The sequence below is a fragment of the Odocoileus virginianus genome, chromosome 16 (assembly GCF_023699985.2).
Source record: "Odocoileus virginianus isolate 20LAN1187 ecotype Illinois chromosome 16, Ovbor_1.2, whole genome shotgun sequence".
Lineage (NCBI taxonomy): Eukaryota > Metazoa > Chordata > Mammalia > Artiodactyla > Cervidae > Odocoileus > Odocoileus virginianus.
This window is the reverse complement of record NC_069689.1, coordinates 38,874,631-38,894,432: the sequence shown is the minus strand read 5'-3', so window position 1 is coordinate 38,894,432 and position 19,802 is coordinate 38,874,631. Positions and strand designations below refer to the sequence as shown.

General features: G+C 37.8%; 1 long non-coding RNA gene across 8 annotated transcripts in view; it reads right to left on the bottom strand.

Annotated features, from left to right (window-relative positions):
- LOC110136914 (uncharacterized) overlaps positions 1-19,802 on the bottom strand; it is a 489,873-nt gene that overhangs the window by 437,888 nt on the left and 32,183 nt on the right. For 7 of the 8 annotated variants that reach the window (XR_011491856.1, XR_011491850.1, XR_011491855.1 and 4 more), the window contains one exon: positions 7,389-7,537. This is a non-coding gene — a long non-coding RNA (uncharacterized lncRNA). Of the gene's footprint in view, positions 1-7,388; positions 7,538-12,192; positions 12,325-19,802 lie in introns of all 8 variants that reach the window. The other variant, XR_011491857.1, reaches the window with a different exon arrangement.

Below are 19,802 nucleotides of genomic sequence, written 5' to 3'. Positions count from 1 at the left end.
TTATCAGGGTGAAAACTCTACTTGTTTACATTGAATCCTCACACTCACAGATTGCAGAGGTCCTTGATATGGTCACACAATTAAATGTCAAGAGACCAGTTACCCTGAACCTCATTAACCTGTACCATTTCCTGTCTTTTACACACCGTAGGCGTCTACATTAGTCGTTTTTCAGATTTTCTGTTTCCAGACTTCATAAAAGAAGAATTTGCAAATAAGTTTTTATCATCATGAACAATACTATCGCTAAAGGGCATATGTGAAGTTTTATGATGGTTTAGCACATTAATATTTTACAATCAGGCTTTAACATGCTTTTATCTTTTTTACACAAGATTAATATCCTGCCTGAATTAGTTTTATTACATGCATTTTCAATTTTCACTAAGCTGATTTTCCTGCACTAGAATTTAAGTTTTCTTCCTTACAACTTTTCCTTCTCATTTGTAGAATTTAATACATTTTATCCATCTTAATTTTTTTCTCACAATATTGCAAAGATTTTCCTATTGCACTGCCATTTGCAATGCAGTTCCATTAGTTAATCACACTGTTTGGTGTTAAATCTTTCATTCTGTTACAACATTAACAGTTTCGTTCTTTCTGAAGCCTGTACACTTACTGCCTTGTCCATCAAGTCTAGGCAAGAAGGTAGATTTAGTAAGTAATGAATTTGACAAATACAGATGATCTAATCAAGTAATTCAGGATTATATTTTTACTTTATGGCAGGTTAGCCCTTCTATCAAAGATTGCCAAAACTGACATCTTAAATCTTATTTTGGAACCATTTTAAAATACAAAGAAATATTTTAAAGATTAAAAAGTATTTATACCTTGAAATTAGTGCTCCTCATTCTAAAAAGTCTTATTATCTCCAATATCTATTTTATTGAATGGCAGGATGTAGGCATAATCTCTCATTCTGGTCTACAATTTGGTGGATCAGAATGTGAAAATCAAGTTTGGGGTCTCAACGGAGACTGAAAATCTATTCTTGATTGAATCTCAGTCTGGTCAGAAACTAAGGATAATAGACAAGACAGAACGATTTATGAGTCAAATAACAAGGGCAAAGAATGACTTCTGGAGTGAACTAGTTGTGGTGACATAGACAGGGCTTCCCAAGTGGTGCAGAGGTAAAGAATCCGCCGAGCACTGCAGGAAATGAGGGTTCAATCTCTGGGTCTGGAAGAACCTCTGGAGTAGAAAATAGCAACCCACTACAGTACACTTGTCTGGAAAATTCCATGGGCACAGGAGCCTGGTGGGCTACAGTTCTTGGGGTCGCAAAGAGTCAGACAGGTCTGAGCACAGCACAGCAACAGCGACACAGATACAAAGTTGACATTGAGAAAAATCAACCAGTACATCCATGTCTATCTTCTTCTCCCCAATAGTTGCTGTGATTTCTTATACTCTGGGACCTCACAAAATATACCCCTCCACCAAAACTTCCCATGTCCTGTCCTACTATTACTTGAACACCTGCTGGATGGCTGGAGATACAATATATTAATAATTAATATTCAAGGCTACACTTTTATTGGTTGAAAATTACATCACATCTCCTACCATCGAAAGGAAATTATTGTATAAGAGGAAACCTCAGAATTGTGACACAAAGGATTAAGTATTCATCAATCACTTTCTGCTGGACAATGACATTACTTCCTCAATGAACAAGAGTAATTTCAGGTGACACATATATTACACACAGATAGATAAAATGTCCGTGAGGCTGTGCAGGTCAGTTCCCTGGATGGTGTTTCTTATTATCATCTCTGTACTTTCCACCCCACTCCTCCCCAACCTACCCAACCCCAGCAGGTAATTTACTAATTGACCTTAGGTTAAGTAGAATACGTTCAGTCCCTCAGTCCTGTCCAACTCTTTGTGACCCCATGAACTGCAGCTTGCCAGGCTTCCTTGTCCATCACCAACTCCCAGAGCTTACTCAAACTCATGTCCATTGAATTGGTGATGCCATCCAACCATCTCATTCTCTATCATTCCCTTTTCCTCCTGCCTTCAATCTTTCCCAGCATCAGGGTCTTTTCCAATGAGTCAGTTCTTCGAATCAGGTGGCCAAAGTATTGGAGTTTCAGCTTCAGCATCGGTCCTTCCAATGAATATTCAGGACTGATTTCCTTTAGGATTGACTGGTTGGATTTCTATGCAGTCCAAGGGAATGTCAAGAGCCTCCTGCAATGCCACAGTTCAAAAGCATCAATTCCTCAGTGCTCAGCTTTCCTTATAGTCCAACTCTCACATCCATACATAAACACTGGAAAAACCACAGCTTTGACTAGATGGACAACAAAACTATTACTTTGTTGGCAAAGTAATGTCTCTGCTTTTTAATATGCTGTCTAGGTTGGTCATAGCTTTTCTTACAAGGAGCAAGGTTTTTAATTTTATGGCTGCAGTCACCATCTGCAGTGATTTTGGGGCCCAGAAAAATAAAGTCTCTCACTGTTACCATTGCATCCCCATCTATTTGCCATGAAGTGATGGGACCAGATGCCATGATCTTGGTTTTCTGAATGTTGAGTTTTAAGCCAACTTTTTCACTCTCCTCTTTCACCTTCATCAAGAGTCTCTTTAGTTCTTCTTCACTTTCTGCCATAAGGGTGGTGTCATCTGCACATCTGAGGTTATTGATATTTTTCCCAGCAATCTTGATTCCAGTTTGTGCTTCCTCCAGCCCACCATTTCTCATGATGTACTCTGCATATAGTTAAATAAGCAGGTGACCATATACAGCCTTGACCTTCTCCTTTCCCTATTTGGAACCAGTCTGCTGTTCCATGTCCACTTTTAATTGTTGCTTCTTTACCTGCATACAGATTTCTGAGGAGGCAGGTCAGGGGGTCTGGTATGGCATAAGCCCTCTTGGAGGAGGTCACCATTAACTCCATCATAGAGCTGCCAGAACTTATAAGACGGGGGAAACAGACTCTTGGAGTCACAAACAGAACCTTGGACCAGGACCCAGGAGAAAGGAGCAGGGACCCCACAGGGGACTGACTCAGATTGGCCTGTGGGTGTCCAGGAGTCCCCGGTGGAGGCGTGGGTCAGTGGTGGCCTGCTGCAGGACTGGGGGCACTGAGTGCCGCAGTGTGTGCAGGGGACCTTTTGAAGGAGCTCGCCATTATCTTCATCACCTCCACCATAGTCTGGCCTCAGGTCAAACAAGAGGGAGGGAACAAGGCTCCACCCATCAACAGAAAAGTGGATTAAAGGTTTAGGGAGCATGGCCCCATCCATCAGAGCAAGACCCAGTTTCCCTGCTCAGTCAGTCTCTGCCATCAGGAAGCCCCTCTAAGCCTCCTATCTTTATCCCTTATCAGAGGACAGAGAGAATGAAAACCACAATCACAGAAAACTAATCAAACTGACCTAAATCAAATCCCTTATGATTACACAGTGGAAGTGAGAAATAGATTTAAGGGACTAGATCTGATAGACAGAGTGTCTGATGAACTATGGACAGAGGTTCATGACATTGTACAAGAGACAGAAATCAAGACCATCCTCAAGAACAAGAAATGCAAAAGAGCAAAATGGCTGTCTGAGGAGGCCTTACAAATAGCTGTGAAAACAAGAGAAGTGAAAAGCAAAGGAGAAAAGGAAAGATATACCCATTTGAATGCAGAGTTCCAAGGAATAGCAAGGAGAGGTAAGAAAGCCTTCCTAAGTGATCAATGCAAAGAAATAGAGGAACAAAATAGAATGAGAAAGACTAGAGATCTCTTCAAGAAAATTAGAGATACCATGGGAACATTTCATGCAAAGATGGGCTCAATAAAGGACAGAAATGGTATGGACCTAACAGAAGCAGAAGATATTAAGAAGAGGTGGCAAGAATACACAAAAGAACGGTACAAAAAAGATCTTCACAACCCAGATAATCTTGATGATATGATCACTCACACTCACCTAGAGCCAGACATCTTGGAATGTGAAGTCAAGTGGGCCTTAGGAAGCATCACTATGAACAAAGCTAGTGGAGGTGATGGAATTCCAGTTGAGCTATTTCAAATCCTGAAAGATGATGCTGTGAAAGTGCTGCACTCAATATGCCAGCAAATTTGGAAAACTCAGTAGTGGCCACAGGACTGGAAAAGGTCAGTTTTCATTCCAATTCCTAAGAAAGGCAATGCCAAAGAATGCTCAAACTACCACACAATTGCATTCATCCTGCACGCTAGTAAAGTAATACTCAAAATTCTCCAAGCCAGGCTTCAGCAATATGTGAACCGTGAACTTCCACATCTTCAAGCTGCTTTTAGAAAAGGCAGAGGAACAGAGATCAAATTGCCAACATCTGCTGGATCATCAAAAAAGCAAGAGAGTTCCAGAAAAAACATCTATTTCTGTTTTATTGACTATGCCAAAGCCTTTGACTATGTGGATCACAATAAACTGTGGGAAATTCTTCAAGAGATGGCAATACCAGATCCCCTGATCTGCCTCTTGAGAAACCAGTATGCAGGTCAGGAAGCAACAGCTAGAACTAGACATGGAAAAACAGACTGGTTCCAAATAGGGAAAGGAGAAGGTCAAGGCTATATATTGTCACCCTGCTATTTAACTTATATGCAGAGAACATTATGAGAAACGGTGGGCTGGAGGAAGCACAAGCTGGAATCAAGATTGCTGGGAAAAATATCAATAACCTCAGATGTGCAGATGACACCACCCTTATGTCAGAAAGTGAAGAACTAAAGAGACTCTTGATGAAGGTGAAAGCGAAGAGTGAAAAAGTTGGCTTAAAGCTCAACATTCAGAAAACTAAGATCATGGCACCTGGTCCCATCAATTCATGGCAAATAGATGGGGAAACAGTGGAAACAGTGGCTGACTTATTTTTTTGGGCTCCAGAATCACTGCGGATGGTGACTGCAACCATGAAATTAAAAGACACATACTCCTTGGAAGGAAAGTTATGATCAATCCAGAGAGCATATTAAAAAGCAGAGACATTACTCTGTCAACAAAGGTCTTTCTAGTCAAGGCTATGGTTTTTCCAGTGTTCATGTATGGATGTTAGAGTTGGACTCTAAAGAAAGCCGAGCACTGAAGAACTGATGCTTTTGCACTGTGGTGTTGGATAAGACTCTTGAGAGTCCCTTGGACTGCAAGGAGATCCAACGAGTCCATCCTAAAGGAGATCAGTCCTGGGTGTTCATTGGAAGGACTGATGTTGAAGCTGAAACTCCAATACTTTGGCCACGTGATGTGAAAAGCTGACTCATTTGAAAAGACCCTAATGCTGGGAAAGATTGAGGGCAGGAGGAGAAGGTGATGACAGAGGATGAGGTACTTGGATGGCACCACTGACTCAATAAACATGGCTTTGGTTAAACTCCGGGAGTGGTGATGGACAGGGAGGCCTGGCGTGCTGCAGTTCATTGGGTCGCAAAGAGTCAGACACGACTGAGTGACTGAACTGAACTGAACTGAATCAAACTGATCACATGGACCACAGCCTTGTCTAATTCAGTGAAACTAGAAGCCATGCTGCGTAGGGCAACCCCAAACAGTGGGTCATTGGAGCGTTCTGACAAAACGTGGTCCACTGGCAAAGACAGAGTGCCTGAAGAACTATGGATGGAGGTTCCTAACATTGTAAAGGAGGCAGTGATCAAGACCGCTCCCAAGAAAAACAAATGCAAAAAGGCAAAATGGATGTCTGAGTTGGCCTTACAAATAGCTGTGAAAAGAAGAGAAGTGAAAAGCAAAGGAGAAAAGGAAAGATATACCCATTTGAATGCAGAGTTCCAAAGAATAGCAAGGAGAGATAAGAAAGCCTTCCTAAGTGATCAATGCAAAGAAATAGAGGAAAGCAATAGAATGGGAAAGATGAGAGATCTCTTCAAGAAATTTAGAGATATCAAGGGAACATTTCATGCAATGATGTGCTCAATAAAGGACAGAATCAGTATGGACCTAACAGAAGCAGAAGATACTAAGAAGAGGCCTTAGGTTAAATGTAGTTAATACCTCCTGGGTTGTTTTTTTTGTGTTTTTTTGTTTTTTTTTTTTTTTTTTTGTGCTGTAGCTATTAAAGCAGAACAGTAAGAGAGAAAGGATTCCAGCAAGCAAAATTCCCACTCCTCAAATTCACCCTTCCAACTAGAGACTGCTAAAACAAAATAAATACTGCTCCATATATTCAAATTGGAAAGAACTTCAATATAGTCAGAATCATCTTTAATTATATTTCCCAACCAAAACAAAGGATGATGATCAGAGGCTGAATAATTAAAACTGACTGGAAAACATGGGTTAATAATGTTCTCCTCTCCATGAAATGAATATATTGCATACTAAAACAATATTAAATGAGGAATAATTTTATAACAAACATTCACGTTCAGATAAGTTATCAGCAAGTATCTTGCACGAACAACATGCACTAGTTGGGATCCCCAAAGATATACAAAAAAGAGAGAACTTACTTTCAGAGAATCAGTTACTTTTGGAGATGGAGTTGACACGAAGCAAAGTTCAAGATTTTCTCAAACACAGAAACCAAGACAAACTTGCTAGACGGCGGCAACCGAGCGCATCCCGGAAGGGGACGCTGACGCACTTCCGGGCCTGCCCCTTCTCCCTGACCATCTATTGTATCAAATAGAAACATATGTTCTCTTTTCCAAAAGCGGGAGGGGAAGGTCCCCCATGGTGGTGTACGCAAGAAGCGGATGGCATTTTCAAGGAGGATGTGGAGTCGTACTGACCAGACCCCTTCAGGAGAGCTGGGCGCCTCTCCACGCATACTAACTACTTCGGTAAACACCAGTGTGGATGAGAGGCGTAATGAGTATAATACGGATTGAGAGAAAACAACTGTGGAACTTTTGAATTGTGGCAATGCAGATAAGATAACTCCTAAGTGCCAATTCAATTACTATTAGAATTCATCTGCCACTCTCCACTCCACTTCATATTTAATTATTACAATAATGAAATGTGAGTGATTTTTATCATTTTCATTCAATTCCCCAATGCACTTATTTCCTTCCTGGACACATTTTTTCTACTGTATTCTCACTGTCTTATTGTATAGATTTGGAAAATGAACTCAAAAGACCAAAAAGCTGAGGATAGTATCAGACATCTTTTCCCTATAGATTTAAAGAAAAAAAAATTTACCACTTGTGGTTGCCTCTTTCAAAATGTAATTATTTAACTGGGCAGAGAAACCCAGCTTTTGTTTCTCAGCTTTGGAAGCCCCATGTATTTGTTTTCAGTTAAGTCAGCCTCTGCTTATCAAAGGTGTCTCCAAGGTTCTGTTTTGAACACTGTGTATTAATTTTAGGCACTCCATTTATTACTTTCTGTGAAAAAAAAAAATCAAGCATTCAGCAGCATCTTACCTTTGGAAGTCTACAGAGATTATCTTCTTAGTCCCCCCATGAAATGAACAGGTGTAGAGAAAATTAATTTTGTGTTGATAAACTGGTCCTGGACAAGCAGGGAGTGAGTCTCTGTCTCCAAGGAGCTCCTCATCTAAATCCAGTGGCATCTGGAAGGCAAGGTGAAGATGCGTACAGACTTACTCCACATTTTCAACCTACTTCATAACTGTCACAGAGTTTTTGGTTTTTCTAAAATTGGCAATTAGATAGTTAACTTTGTAATCTAGTCAACACAGCACTAAGAAAATAGAGCCCTTTCTATCTCCTAGACACAACGTTTTCACCAGCACTGACTCCTTCATAAATATCAAATGATCAATCCAAATTCAAAGCCCTGAAAGAGGTTCAAAAGCACCCCCTCATCTAAAGCTAAAGCTGCCACTCTGCACCCCCTCCTTGAGTTGCTTGAGAAAGTAGACAGTAGGATGAAAAAAAACTTGCTCTCCAGGTATAAGGACATGGATTTAGGTTCAGACTACCCAGGCCTAAATCTTAACTCTTTTACATACTGGGAGTACATGTGTGAATTAAATAAGCTAAGGATCAGTGCTATAATATTCTAAAGCAAACAGAACAGCAACTGGCATCAAGTAAGTGTTAAACACTAACTACTATTATTGCTTATAAAATTTGTCTTTTGATAACTTGTTTTTCCTTCACAGGCTGCTCTCAGTGTTCTTATCATCCTATGAAATCCATTGAGGTTAGGGGAGGTAGCACAGAGGGACTATGACTTGCGGGTAACTGTCCACCTTCCATGTTTTACCCTATCCAGTCCTCATTTATTGTTTTGGTTGGGGATTAAAAGAAAAAAAAAAGTAAGAAGCAGGGATATCCATGGGGCATTTAGGGTCCAAATTTAGGGAGAGGGACAGGTAGTGGAAATGAAAGGAAACTTTCCTACAAACATGATTTTACTAAGATAGTAGGCTTATTGGGGGTGGTTCTGTGGACAGATTGAAGGTAAAGGGAGCTACAAATTTCATCAACTCCTTCCTGTTGCCAATAGGAGGAATGAAGATGAACACCAAGATATCTTGGAAGAGACATACAGCATACATTGTGGTGAATCAGTCTTGCTACTCTGCTGAGAAGTAGCAAAATATGATAAATGGTCCTAAAACTTTAGAAATTTTTGAATCTTCTCCTAGCTTTCCCTGCACTCCTGTGAATCCTCTCATTTATTTCCCACGGAGAGACCTTGTTAGGAGTGGAAAACCATGGTGGTTCTGTCCCTGCCTTAGCAATATTTGGCCAGATGAGATGGGATTCTGCAAATGTGCCACTGGGAACCACAATTTTGATCTTACTAGTTAAAGTTGTTCACCAGGCTCCAGTATTATATGTACAATAGCTAAAAGATTCTTTAACTTGGCATTGTATGAAGATGACAAAAATAATTTTCTAAAGATGGCTTAACAATCTGAAAGAAAAGTGTATAGACTCCAATAGACATACTTAAAGAAAACTAAATTTGAAAGATATGTAGTGTATCCTTAAATGAAACTCCAAACCTTCACAGTAAGGAAATGACCATAAATTTTAAATGATGTGACTAAGGGAATAAGAGTCCAACCTGACTCTTCTTTTCTGTAGTATATGCTTTTTTTTTTCTTTCTGTATTAACTGATCTGGTTTGCATTTGTTGATTCTTGAAGTCATCTATACAAAGCCATGATCTTTGCTAAGGCATTTACTGAAAGTGCACTTCTGAGGTTTGAATGATTACCAGTTGATTTCTATGAACACTTTCCTTCCATCCATTAAACTCAGAAAGATTCCATATATTCATCTTTATCTGCAACTGAACTATGAGTATTTTAAGGACAGGGACTCACTATTGACTTATCATCATTTCTATCCTAGTCCCTGACATGCAGAGCTCACTATGAATTTATGAAATAAATGAATTAATGAAAGCAATTGCAAGTTTCCAACTTTAAGTGTGTTTTTCCTGGTACCCTGCAACAGGCATATATAGAGGAGGCTTCTCCAATTTTAAGCCCACACTTCCTTCTCAGGAGGCCATTGAAAGTAATTTGGCCTAAGTTTCCCCAGCTGCTATTGGTTTCTATTACCTATCAAAGGTACCTGACACTGCTCCAAAGAAGAAAACACTTCATCCTCATTCTGGAAGAAAGAGACTTAATCAAAATCAAAAGATTCGTTTCTCCCCAGAGAGGCTATACAATACTGGCAACAGTGATCAAATAGGGGAAGATTTCCTAAAATACTTTCCCGTAACGAGCCAGTAAAACTGTCTCAAATGACTGATAAAGGAATGAAAGTTTTAAAATCCTTACCCATGCATCAATCCTGCATTTTAGAGTGTCTCATTTTATTGTACTGATTAATCATATGCTCAGAGGAAGTTGGCAAAAGCTATTAAAGCCAACCAGTATAACTGGAATGCCAACTTCACAAAATAATCAGGGTCTGGTGGGATATGTCATAAAATATGCCAAGATGGGTCATTCTAATGCGCTCTTGAAAGAATTATACATATTCATCCTCCTCGTTTAGCACCTGAATGACAACAAGCAGGTGAAAGCATCAGAACCAATGTATCAAGCCAGACAGTTGCCATTATGAACAAAACATATAAAGAGAGTGACGGTGCTGAAAAATGGTAGGAGTCTTCTACTCAGACCTTGCAAGCACTGCTCTCTTTTGATAGGGAAATGAAGCTTGCTGGGAGAGAGAGAGAAAGCTATGTTTCATTGTCATGAAGGCTTTCAGCTTATGGCAAATTTACATGAAATACACTTTTCTTAATAGAATTCACCATAACTTTTTAGTTTGTTTGTTTTAGAGACATCCTAAGAGTAGAAAAACTGTCAATCTAAACTAAATGCTTTCCTTAAATATCTGAGATCATCTCTGAGCAATGGCGGGCTCTATTAATCGCTAATGAACTCCTAAATGCCACCTTCAGCTGAAATAATGATAGGTAAAATTATACCATGACATACTGAGTGACAAAAACAGCCCCCTTACCTAGTTTCCTAGTGTGTTATTGGATTGCAAGGCACTGATTTAAAGGAATAAAATAAATAGCTAATGGGCTCCAGTAGAATCATTTGTATTTCACTGTGTGTGTATGTGTTTATATATATGCATTGTATGTGTATTCTTTTGCATAATTTTAACAGAGAGTTGTCCAGAATCCTTTGAGCCACTGTCATTATAACTTCTCTCTCCTCCTTCTTTGCCATGTTTCAATGAAGAGAGCCTTCTTCTCAGCTATTAAAACAACACCTCTTAATAACTGGGACTGTGCAAAAGCACAGATAAGCTAAGCGTAAATAATCACTCAAACTCTGGAAAGCATTAATATTTTCACACACCTCCAGTGTTCTTTTAATTGCTCTATATTGCTTTGGAGAATGGGACTGGTTGAAAGAAGATCCAACTACCCAGTATGACTTTTGTATTTTAAACGATACAGTGAACGGGCAAGTTGCCCCTTTAAGCAGAGTTTGAAGAGGCCATTCTTAGACCTTAACAAAGAATGCTAGTCCCTATAAATTAAAGAGAATACTGTAAACTGCCCTTGTATGACCTGAGTGCCTGCCCCGACCAGCTTTTTTTCCAGTCAGCCTTCACCCCAGATTGCCAAGGGAGGGGGCCTCATGTATTTGATTGCTGGGATTCTGGTGTGTCTTCTTGGCTCTTCTAGGAATGGCTTCCTGGCCATGGCCCCCAACATCTCTCCTTCAACTGGGCCTGGATTTGTTATTCAACTGTGCCCATTCAGACTCTTCCATTTTGACCTAGCTAAGGTCCACAGTAGATGTCTTGCACCAGCCTCACAGAGACACCACTAACACTGAACTGAAAATCAAAGCAAAGAAACCAGACGGCAGGCTAGACTGGTGAGCTCATCTAACCATAATCTTTATACATCAATGGAGAAAGTTCCCAGAAAATTGTGTGTGCTATGGAGACAGGAAAAGTTCTTTGGAGATATTTAACTTGAGCCTTTTATTTTTTTGCTTTCAACATTTTGTATAGTCTAACTACTTTGAAGCTAAAGCTAATCCTTTTCTTTCCCTCTTACTGTTAATTTGAAGATATTTAGAGAAGCCGTAATAGAAGGATCTGAAGTTAGAACCATTGCCTATAAACTACCTGGAATACTTGGTTCCTGCCTATGTTCTTCACCTTTTTTAACTCCTGCCTTCTTTTCCAATTATTATGGCTCCTTTTAATTACCATCTAATTTTGAAACCACAAGTATTACAAACTGCTACCTAAGTTGAGACCTCTTGTGTCCCTTGAAACAAATAGTTCATGTAAACCCTGTTCTCCTGGGCTATAGAGGATTCGAAGGATTTCCCTGCAACTCCTCAATAAGAGGGTCAGAGAAGAGCACCATCTGAATGAGGAAAGTTTTATCTGGACATTTACTGGGTCTATTAATATCTTCTCCTATTGAGGTTTGAACCAACTTAGTAACTCACTGTTTCTTCTGGGCAGTCCATGATTGCATACTAGGTGCATAATCACAGGTGGTCTTTAACTAGTTTTCTCTATACCCAAACAAAGTCTCATTATCATGGGGGAGTTGAGAGAATTAGAGGGTGGCAAATAAGAGAACAAATTGAGTGAAGGCTTGTCTATGAATCTGCAGCTCTTTCCTATCTTCATCTTTTGCTGCCCTTCTGCCAACAAGTATTTCTGCCCATGTCTTTCCTTTCTCATTTCCTTGCTTACAATTCTGGCCAAAAAAAAAGGGTAGGCCACTTTATTTGCCTCTTACCAAGCTTCCCTGGTGGCTCAGATGGACAAGAATATGCTTGCAACGCAGGAGACCCGGGTTTGATCCTTGGGTCAGGAAAATCCCCTGGAGAAGAGAATGGCTACCCTTTCCAGTATTCTTCCCTGGAGAATTCTGTGGACAGAGGAGCCTGGTGGGTTACAGTCCATGGAGTCTCAAGGAGTCAGACATGACTGAGCAACTAACCACACAGACACAGACACACACACACACTCAAGCCATCATTAATTCCTTCATTTAAAAAATATCTGTTGAATATCCATCAGATTTTAGGTATTGTTAAAGATGCTGCAGAAAAACAAAGAAAATCTCAGTTCTCAAAAAACTGACATTCTATAAACTGCTTGTATTGCTAGTGGTGGAAGATAGAAAAATAGACAAGAAGAGATTTATTGAATCTTCTATTATATCCATATATTGAGTTCTTAGTTATGATTATTGTAATTTTCAATTCTATAACTTTCATTTGATTCTTTTTAATAGATTCCCCATCTTGTCATCTGTATTCTTAGACATATTTATCATGGTTATTTAAAGTCTGTGTTTAATAACTGCAAAATCTGTATCTCTCATGGGTGTCTTCCTACTGGCACTTACATTCCTATAATTTTTTGCCATTTGGCAATGTTTTTTGCTGTGTATGGTAACTTTTGACTAAATAATAATCACTGTGTGTGAAAACCGTGAGGTATTTTGAGAGTCTGAAAGGTTTTGTCCTCTTCTATCGAGGATTTAATAGTTTTTGTTTTTATTTTTGACAATTTTAGCCTGTGAGGAAAACATATTAATCCAATCTGTGACTGAGCTGATTAAACTAGGTTTCAGTTTCACGAAGGCTGATCAATTTTGTGATTTGCTCTTTCTCATAGGACATTCCACGGTTCTCTCACTCACACTGTCACAAAATGTACCTTTAGAAGTCCCAACTCAAAGCCCAGGCATCTCACTTTGACAGTCCCTAACTCCAATTTTTGTCTCCTGAGCTCTAGGACACTGAATAAAGTTTTTCTTAGCTTTTCCTTGGCCACTTCCATGAGTGAATAAACACTGAGGAGGAAAAAACAAATCTGAATATTAAGCTCCCCTCTCTGTTATTCCATTCTCTCCAGTATTTCTCTAAGATCTCAGCCTCTCTAGTCCTTGCTGACTTTGTATTATTTCCAGTGCATTCAAATGGACTTCTCTTCATCTTATCCAGTCTTACTCATTCTTATAGGAAGAAAGGCTAGTCTTTACAAATTAATTCACCATAGCCAGAAATATAAAACTCTTACTACAAGAATTTTTTAAAAGTAGCCAAGGTTCATTTTAGCACCACAGGGCCTGGTAGCTTTATCCTATTCTCTAGTCAACGATGATAGCTCTCTTCACCATCACTTATCTTATAAATAAAGGCTATCATTCTAAGAAACAACTAGTAAGATGCTATGGATGGATCATGTATCTTCATCACTGAAATAAAAATGCTGAGTACTGCACTATTGAATATGCATCAATAAGAACCTTCTATAAAGACAACAGTTTAACTTTTAGGTCCCTGTAAATATTTCCGGACTACCAAAATGGAGCATTTTGTTTTTAATATGTCAAGTGATTTTATGGCTTTTGAAAAATGGCTACAGATAAGCAATTTAGTCACTAGAGGGATTTTGAATGCTGAAATATGTTCTTCTTTGCTTTACCTGACAGTAATGTACAAATAAGACTCAGGACAGCTTAGTAGACCTTTCACGGTATCTAAGTAACTTAGCTGGGTTCATCTTGAGATTGAAGTTCACTTATCTTCTCTGACATAAATATGATTTATCATTTCAACACACACACACACACACATGCACGACCATTTGTTTCTGTTTCCAAATTTTGAGTAGCCATTATATTTAGTGATCTTGTTAATTTCTTTCAAATATCCAAATAAAAATATTTTAGCTACACAGTATGCTAGATGAACAATCAGCTTAGAGTGCATTTCCAGCACAATCCTATTGAAATGCAAAATTACAATTCCAAGATCTAGAATACTCCTTTTTGGGTAATTCATTTTTCAGGGATGAGTGATAATTATCAGAATTCTTTATAGTAGCAGGATGAAAGAATTTTATTTGCCTGACTGCAATGGATACTATTAAAGATTCTCATAAGCCTTATGACTACACAAAAAAAATAATGAAAAAACCAGGCAAGAGGCAAATGGTACAGAATACCATGGTATTAAACAATCTGATTAGCTAGCTCCATTTTTCCATTTTTCTGACTAAAGTAAAATGTAATATGGAAAGTGAAGTCCATCGACAGAGGAATGGATAAAGAAGATGTAGTGTGTGTATATGTATATATATATAATGGAATATTATTCAGCCATTAAAAAGAATGGCCATTTGCTGCAACATGGATGGACTACAGAGTGAAGTAAATCAGACAAAGAAGGAGAAATCTCATATCACATCCCTTATATGTGGAATCTAAAAAGAAATAATACAAATGAACATATTTAACAAAACAAAGTGACTCACAGATTTAGAAAATAAACTCATGGTTGCCAGTGAAATGGGGCAGTTAAGGACTTTGGGAAGGTCACATACACAGTGCTATATTTAAAATGGATAACCAACAAAAACCTATTGCATAGCACATGGAACTCTGCTCAATGTTATGTGCCAGCCTGGATGGGAAGAAGTTGGGGAGAATGGATACCTGTATATGTATGGCTGAGTCCCTTCACTGTTCAACTGAAACTATCACAACATTGCTAATCAACTACACCCCAATACAAAATGTTTTTTTGTGTTAAAAAAATAAAATAAATAAAAATTCAAGAAATCAATATAATCACAGACAAGCTCTCAAAATGCAGGGCATGAAAGAGTTAAACAGAAGAAGTACTGTAGAAACTGGAAGACAAGGTAGAAGATGGAAAAGAATAAAAGGGTCAAGAAATGCTTCACTAACAAAGAGGGACTTTAAACAATGTAGAAGGTAAAAGGTTAGATATTATTTTTGAAAGTCATTTTCAAATGTTGCTTTCCATTAGAGATTCCTAAAAAGAGTCTTAAAAGCAATAGAAAAAATGGATGGACTAGAAAATGGGCACCAAGGCCTCTCAACCTCGACTTCAATCATTCGATTTATATTTTATGTTCTATAAGATTGTGGAGTGGAAAGAGTTTCTAAGGCTCTCTCTCTCTCTCTCCCCCCGCCCTAATTTAGTTAAACATAAAATCAAAGTCAGAATCTGTACTCTGGAAACCTAAAGCCCAGCCTTTTCTCTTTCTACGTCTACATTTCTCTTCCTACTTCTTCCTATAGCAATAATGAATAACACTCACTACTGATCACCTTTTCTCAGTCATCTGTTATGAAGGAAGATGTATCTGTCTGTCTCTCTATCATCTATGTTATCTATCTATAACAGCAAGCATGCCCTGAAATATACAAACTCATATTAAAGTATATGAGAAACCACTAGTCTGTTCCTCCTTCAAGAGTTGAATCAATGAAAGTTCAGAGGAGTTGAAACATCTTTCCAAGGTGATTTAGCTAATTAAAATCTGAATCTGAACTTCCAACTGTCCCCGTAGTCATTGAGTAATATCCACCACTGATCAGCTTTTCTCATATCCACCTCTGAGAAGGAAAGGGACAATTCTACTCTAGTTTCTATCCATAGACTTTAGAGACTCTTCATTCATTCAGTTCCCACTGATTTTCCAGAAGTTTCTTAAAAGGAGGTTTCTATGTTTGTCAGAGACTCAGTGCATGAATGGATAGGTGATTTCAAAGTATAGCGTGTTTAACTCTTCCTTTAACTTGAACACCCACATCAATAGAAGAGTAGGAGTTTTCTAGTGACTGAAATACTGAGGCTTAATGAAAATGTACTCTGACTGGAATTTATACATATTTTATCTACCCACACATCTAATACAATTTAAATACAAAATGGATAAATATATTACACATTTAAAATAAAACATAAATTTATAATATATTAAAGTATATTATCTTTCTAATACAAATCATTAGCAGATAAGACAATACAATACACTTAAATAATATGATAAAAACTGAAACCTACCCTCTAAGGTACCTGACTAGTGGTGGTGATGGTTTAGTTGCTCAGTCGTTTCCAAATTTTTGTGACTCCATGGACTGTAGCCCACCAGGCTCCTCTGTCCATGAGATTTCACAGGCAAGAATACTGTAGTGGGTTGCCATTTCCTTCTCCAGGGGATCTTCCTGACCCAGGGATTGAACCCAAGTCTCCAGCACAGCAGGTGGATTCTTTACCACTGAGCCACCAGGGAAGCCCCTAATAATATGATCATTATTATCTAAAATGAAGGGAATTTAGTCAGTCATTAAAACTGAAAATAAAATAATATGTGATTTTTTAAATGGTAAGATTAATAACAAAGTGTGTCAAACATCATTATTCAATGAAAAGTATTTTTGTGCAAATTTTTCTAGCTACTGATAAACCTGTTCCTGACTTTACATGAGTTGGTAGAAAGGTGAAGAGACAATTATTTATGCAGTACAGAGAGCAGTAAAATTCTTCTATTAAGGGCCAGAAAGAATATGCTTTCAACTTTGCAGGGTATACTACTTAACTCTGCTAGGAAACCATAGGCAATATGTAAGTAAAAAGGCATGGCTTTTTTCCAAGAACTTTATTTACATTATAGTCTATGGGCCAGATTCCTATAATTTTGGCCATAATTTCTCAATCCTTTCTCTAGCTTCAAATATTTTCTTTTGACTCAATTTTTTTGGCCCAACTCTTTTTTTGTCTAGTGCCTGTGCCTATGTAAATTTCAGGGGTTTCCCTGGTGGCTCAGATGATAAAGAATCTGCCTGCAATGCAGGAGACCTAGGTTTGATAAGGAATTCCCTAAATAAGGGAATGCTACCCACTCCAGTATTCTTGCCTGGAGAATTCCATGGAGAGATGAGACCAGTGAGCTACAGCCCACTGGGTCACAAAGAATCAGACAAGACTGAGCAACTAACGCCTTCACTTTCTTCATTATACTTACTTTAGAACCTGAATGAACTATTTATTGAAAAATATTTTTAAACTTATAATGGATTGTACGTATTTTAAAAATTAGATTTCTTTATTTTCTTCAATTTTATCTCATGTAGATGGAACTTCTATTGCAGAATAACCAATGTCAATTTCCATACTAGTTTTGGAAGGCTTCAAATTCAGGAAAAGTATTTTTCCAAAACAAACTTTTAGTAATACAGCTATACAGATATATATCTGTCTAAACTTGCAATCTATGCAAATGTGTATCCGTTTACACAGTTACAGTGAGTCACTGATCTTGATTTTAAGCTGTAAATAACTGAGTTTTCAAATTTTGCTTAAACACCTAAATAAGGGTATTTGTGGCAGAAATAGCTAACTGGATACCAAAGATCTCTGATCCTATTTCATGCTGTAGCATTGTTGCTGGGCAGCAGCTGCCAGGACAGGGACTGCATTTTCCAGATCCCTTGAAACCCAACGGAACCACGGGACTAGTTCTCACTGCTCTGTGTTAACCCCAGGGAAGGACATTCAAGAAGAAGGTGTGCTTTCTCCAGTCTCTCTTGTGCCCAACAAGCTTGATATCAAGGACTGGATTGGCCTTAGAAGACACTCTGTCAAATGGACTTTTCTTGATTAAGAAATAAACTTCTGTTGAATTCAGTCACTAAGACTCAGGCTTTATTTGTTGGGGTAGTAAGCATTATCTTAACTAGTGAAATATTAAACAACAAAAGGAAAAAAATTCTGATTTTTTGGTGGTATTTATACTGGTATTTTAATATTTAAAAGTAGCATATTTTATTTGAAATACTGACATCCTGAAAGTGACTGTTACAAGCATTAGACTTTGCAGTGAATGTTGTTCTCCCATGTAATTCACCTCTTATCAATAATTGATATAGAGTGATACAGCATGAATTTTTTTTAGACAGAAAATGTGAGGAGTGTTATAAAAATGAAACTCCAAACCAATGCGTACAAACTGAAAATACTGAATTAATATTATATTAAATGTATCTAAGAATAGACCACTGCTTAAAAATGTAAAATGGTTTAGATACTATAGTTGACTCTATATCTAGAAAAACTCAATAAAGTAGCACTATAGGCATTCCCCAGAGAAACTGGTTTTGTTCTAGATCACCTACCTCAATAAAGCAATTCATATGATTTTTTTATTTCCCAGGGCATAAAACACCTATGTTTATACTATACTATAGTTTATTAAGTGTGAATAGCATTACACCTAAAAACCAATGTATATACCTTAAATAAAAAATACTTTATTGCTAAAAATGAGCCATCTGAGTCTTCAGCAAATCATAATCGTTTCACAACAGTAACATCAAAGATCACTGATCACAGACTACCACAGTAATACCATAATAAGGAAAAAAATTTGAAATACTGTCAAAATTACCAAAATGTGAAATGGAGACACAAAATGAGTAAATGCTTTTGGACACATGGTGCTGATAGGCTTGCTTGTTCAATGCCAGGTTGCCATGAATTTTCAACTTGCAAAAAATTCAATATCTGGGAAGTACAAGGAAACGAAACAATAAAATAAGTTATGCCTGTATTTCAGAAAAGATAATTCTTCTATTCTGATAGAATCGGGGGTATTTCTTGTTCTATTTGGCTTCTTGTCCTTAAATGAAGCTACCTCGGTACACACTGACCAATTTAATTTCTGTGAATTCTTTTCCTTTTGCTGACTTTCCATAGGCCAACCTTGAATACTTAATGCATACACATAAACACATATGGAGAAGCTTGGCATCAGTGTTCTGAGTACCTAGAATGGCATGTTCATCCTGATTTTTACCATAAAAATTAACACTGAAATGAAAAAATGGCCTGGAAAATGAAGTACAAAGATACCTGAGGAGTTGGCTCAGCCTAAAAAACATAAGTACATTTCTCTCTGAATTGCATTTTCTCTTCCATGGCTATCTGTGATTCCAACTGATCCTGCAAGAAACATTAGTAATCCTCGTGTTTTCTTTTCACTGAAGTTTAAGTAGCTGATTTTACCACCTCTTCTTGATTGCAGACAAGTTTCTGAGTAATGTTATTTCATAGTTATATGACTGGATTGACCAATGAATAAATTTCCAGGAGTCACTTTGCAAGATGGCTTCCAGTTTTGTTTGCATGTATATAAATTGATAGAAGTTGCTTTTGGTTTAGGTAGTAGAAAACATTAAAAGATGAATAAGCCCATATGCACTGGGGACAACAAAAAGATAAATACTAAGATCTGACCTAATGGAGGATTTTTAAAGACCATGAATGGAGATACTGCCTTCTTCTCTGAAATTCTTTCTTTGGTTTTCTTACTATCACTTATTATACCATTGTAAAGCCACCATTCCAATAAATCTGGGTCATACTTTCTTCCTACTACTATTTTTCTTACTTACTACAATTTTAAGAATTCCCCAGTCACCCTAAGTGGTTAAAATCAATAGGGTCTTTTATAAAACTACAAAATCTTGATAACTTGAGTGTTAAAGAGTATTTCCAGTTCTAGAGTGGATATTCTTAGGAC